Consider the following 4,033-nt stretch of genomic DNA (forward strand, 5'->3'; position numbering starts at 1 on the left):
ACACATGTATGAGTCAGTTCCCTGAGATCCTTGACCTGAGCTCCTCATAGCATTTCACTCAGAGTGTATAGTATAATCTGTCCTGATGTTAAAGTTACTGAAAAGGCCAATTTTGGATTCTAATTATCTTGAGAGCCACCAGGCTATTTCTGATATCAGGCAGCAAGAATGGAGATATGATATCATGTTGTTTCCAGGCCTTGTTCAAGCACAAAACAGACTTTGAACTTTAAACATTTCAAGCAAGTGTCAATTTTTTGTTTTCTTTTAAGGCACACTGTGCATATGCCACTTTGTCTAAACAGGTGGGGAAAACACCAAAACAAACAACAGAATGCTTGGCAAGCAGCAGTGATCAGGATAAAGATAGACTATGAAGTATGTTTCTACCTCTGTTGATGAGGGTGGGAGGAAGGAGTTAAAATGGGGAGAGCCCCTGACATGTGCTGGCACACGCTCTTACGGGGCCGGAGAAAAGTGCTCTGCAAACTCAAACCGGGATGTTCACTCAGTGCCTGCCACCCGTTATGACTGAATGCTGTTCCTGTATCAGTAGAAACAGTTGCTGGACTGGAGAGAGAGTGTTTGGAGCTGTGGTCCATGGATGTTTTACAAACTCATATTAATTCCAAATTGAAATAAAGGACATTATAAAAATCTTAGAACCAATGAAAGTACTAGACTCCAAAGAAGGTTCATACTTCAGACAAAATTAGCTTTAATTATTATGATATCCACTGAGTATTGATATCACAAATTTTTCTCCTGACTTGATTCCTCAAAGAGATACTTAATACACGTACAGGTGATCTCTGGCAGTGTAGATGTGTAATGCTGGATTGTATATTAACAAATAAGTCAAATAAGTCAAATAAGACTTACATTGAGGATATAATGGACTTGAGTTTGAGCAATAACGGGCCATGTTAGCACTAATAACTCAGTACTTGGTTGGGAAGAGGCTGATGAAGGGAGTGTTTCAGTGTTAGGCAGACAGCCACTCAAGGCCGAGAAGCTTCAGAAGGAGAACATATTAACACGTTCATATCATCTGCCCTTCATTGTTTTTAGTGTGTAGGAACTCAGACTTCTCTTGCCTCTCTGAAAATGGCCTCTGCTTATTTTATCTTCTATAAGAGTGGGGATTTTGCAAATCATGAATTCAGATCTCCCACTAAACTTGGAATTAGTTGAGAAAAAAATCTGTATTAACCCCAACAAGTGGATATGAAGGTAGTGTACTTAAGCTTGTTTTTAAAAAGGTTGTGCCCGTGTGACATCATGATCTGGGTTTTGTCCTCCTATTGGGCTCTTTGTGCTACGTCACAGAAGCTGGTTATGTAGAAGAAAGGACTGATGGAGGCAGAAAGGAAATAAGAAATCAGCCCTCGCTCAAGTTCCCATCAAAAACCCTGCAAAGCCACCCAGGCCTGTCCTGGACATGAGAATAAACATTACCTCTGAAAGCCCAGCTCTCCACCTGGACAACCACTTTTTCTGTCCTTTGACTGTAAGCTCCTTGAAGGCAGAATCTGTGCTGGAATCTAACTTGGGCTTGAGTAGTCCAGCACCTAATGACCTTTTTTTGGTATAGCTAAGAGTCCATCTGCCAAAATGTCCTTCTGCTATATCAGAAATGCTTGGCTATACAAGTCAAGGTAGGGAAAAGCTGTTTATCTCTAGCTCTTTTGTTCTTAATAGAGAACTCAAGAGCTCTATGGATTTTGCTACCAGAAATAAACATACTAACAACCTGCCGTGGAGGAAAAAAAATCATAGTGGAGAGAGAATCAGGCTAATGTTCAATGTGGAGGGGAAGACAGTTTATACTTAATCCAATGTTAAGTAAAAGACACAGAGCAAAGTGCAACACTGACAATAGAAATGACCCACATTGGGCACTGTTTGATCAGAGGCCATTTTTCAGGATTAATTACTTTGGCTTTGTCTCATTTTTTTTTTTGCTACAATAATTACTTTTTTGTGGTTTCTGGAATTTATGAGGTTCTCTTCTATATTCAGAAAATAGGATCCAACTATGACAGAATTCTGCAAATTGTTACAGTTGTGTGCGAATGCACGCCTGGAAAAAGGATTCTGCACAAAATGACATTGTAGGGGACCATATTTATCCTGTTTTAACAACCACTATATCAAACGGGACAATTTTCATGGGAAAATGGTGTTTAAAGCTGCCAGAACAACAAGCTCCTTCTAAAAGTCGATCTGTGCACGTTCTGTCTCTTCCCTCCTCATCATCACATCAATGGTTTGACTTTTGCAGTTAAGACTTGGTTGGCAGTTTGGAGGTTGAGAACTGCCGTGGCACTCCTTGTCACCCTGAACAGGTGCATCTGCTCCGTGGGGGCAACCCCGACACACAGGGTGCTCCTAACAGGAGCATAAAAACGCACCCCAGAAGTTGGTTATTCGAAGTTTTGAAATGTGACTATTTACTAGTCATGTTTCTGACTAGAAATGTGTTTTAAAAAGAAAAACATACATTGATGAGGGAAAATGTCCTCAAATTTTAATCATTGTTGTTTGATTCATTGTTTGGTTTCAGCAAATAATAGAACACAGAAGAACTGAAGGCTAAAGGCAGAATTCTGAGGAATAAAAAATATCTATGCATGCACATGGGAAGCATTCAACCTAGAACCATTTACTCAAGTGATTTAAGTAGCATTAATCATTATAATATTGGTACTTTAATTTTAATAGAACAGCCTATACAAACAAATAATAAAGCACTAAGAAGGAAGATACTTTAGTATTTCTCCAACTAGCTGCAGGTATATTATAATATACCTTTGAAAAAGAAATTTATTCAGGTTTTAAAAATGAATTTAAAAATAACTGAAGTTGCGTTTTAAAGTATCTAGATTATTTATTTATGTAAGTATTCTGACTCAAATTCCTTTGAATTTAGATAGCTTGGTATTTTCTTTATATTTTTTAGAAGTGGTATTTTTCTTTGTTTAAGAACCTCATTTGTTTAAAAATTGTTTTTGAGTGGTTTTTGGCCACCAACTCTTCCTGGGGTTTACTTGGCTCAGATCTGTCCAGAAGCTAATTCTGATTCTTCTGTCAAATGCTCCATGGCACTGTGTTCCCGCTCTCCTGAAGGCCTGGCACGGCACAGGTGAGCAGCTGACCACAACGGGGATGGGGCTGTGCTTAAAGGGAAAAAGAGAGCTATCTCGTTTAATCGCCTGAGTCTCAGGTTTAGAGTTTAACCCAGGGCATCCTCTACTTAAAGCTAGGGTAAAATCTCTTCTCTGAATAAGCCTACATGCTTTATCAGCTGGCTTCAGCCATCTAGATGGAGAAATGATTTATTTTAACTGAGCCCTTTGTGTCGATAGGAGTTACTGGCTCCTGTTGACGGCAGGGGCTGTCCCACCTCCCTCTGAGGATTACGGTGACACTGCAGTGTGATCAGGCCCTCTTCCTCAAGGGCAAGACCTGGAGGGTCTCTGTTTCTTGTTTCCATCAAAGTGTCATAAACATGAATGTTGACTTGTCGTTGTTAGTTGGAAAGGCAAGGTTATTAGAGAAATGTGATTAACTTCAGGGGCTTCAGAAATGTGGCATCCTCATAAACTTCACAGAATTTGATTTTGGATTTGAATGCCCTCAGTTTTCAAGTCCCCCTAAACTATCTCTTGTTGATTTAATATGTCCAGGTTTTACTACGTGTCCTTAGAGCACATACTACAGCAACTTGGGCTATTTTATGTTATACGATAGTAACATGCACAATAATAAAGTTTCCTGAGTCAATTTTTCAATTTTTTACAAGTCTTTTTAATCAAATATTTCCTACCACCTTTGATTCTCAGACAGTGAAAAGCTTCCATTGTTCAGACTGATTTTAATGGCGATCCTCTTTTCTTGTGTGCCAAACTCCTCAACACGAAAATAGGTTTGAAATCTATAAATCTCCCCAAAAGACTCTCATAGCTCACTTCTCCCCCAACTTTGGCACACTGCCGTCAGAAGTGGCCACTCTTCCACCCTCGGGTGAACC

At 39.5% G+C, this 4,033-nt stretch overlaps 1 protein-coding gene across 7 annotated transcripts in view; it reads right to left on the minus strand.

The window, feature by feature from the left end:
• Positions 1–4,033, minus strand: part of LOC102897725 (suppression of tumorigenicity 18 protein) — a 262,470-nt gene that overhangs the window by 39,065 nt on the left and 219,372 nt on the right. The gene's annotated exons all lie outside the window — the stretch shown is intronic.

Source organism: Pteropus alecto, unplaced genomic scaffold, assembly GCF_000325575.1.
Source record: "Pteropus alecto unplaced genomic scaffold, ASM32557v1 scaffold87, whole genome shotgun sequence".
In the NCBI taxonomy this organism is placed as follows: Eukaryota; Metazoa; Chordata; class Mammalia; order Chiroptera; family Pteropodidae; genus Pteropus; species Pteropus alecto.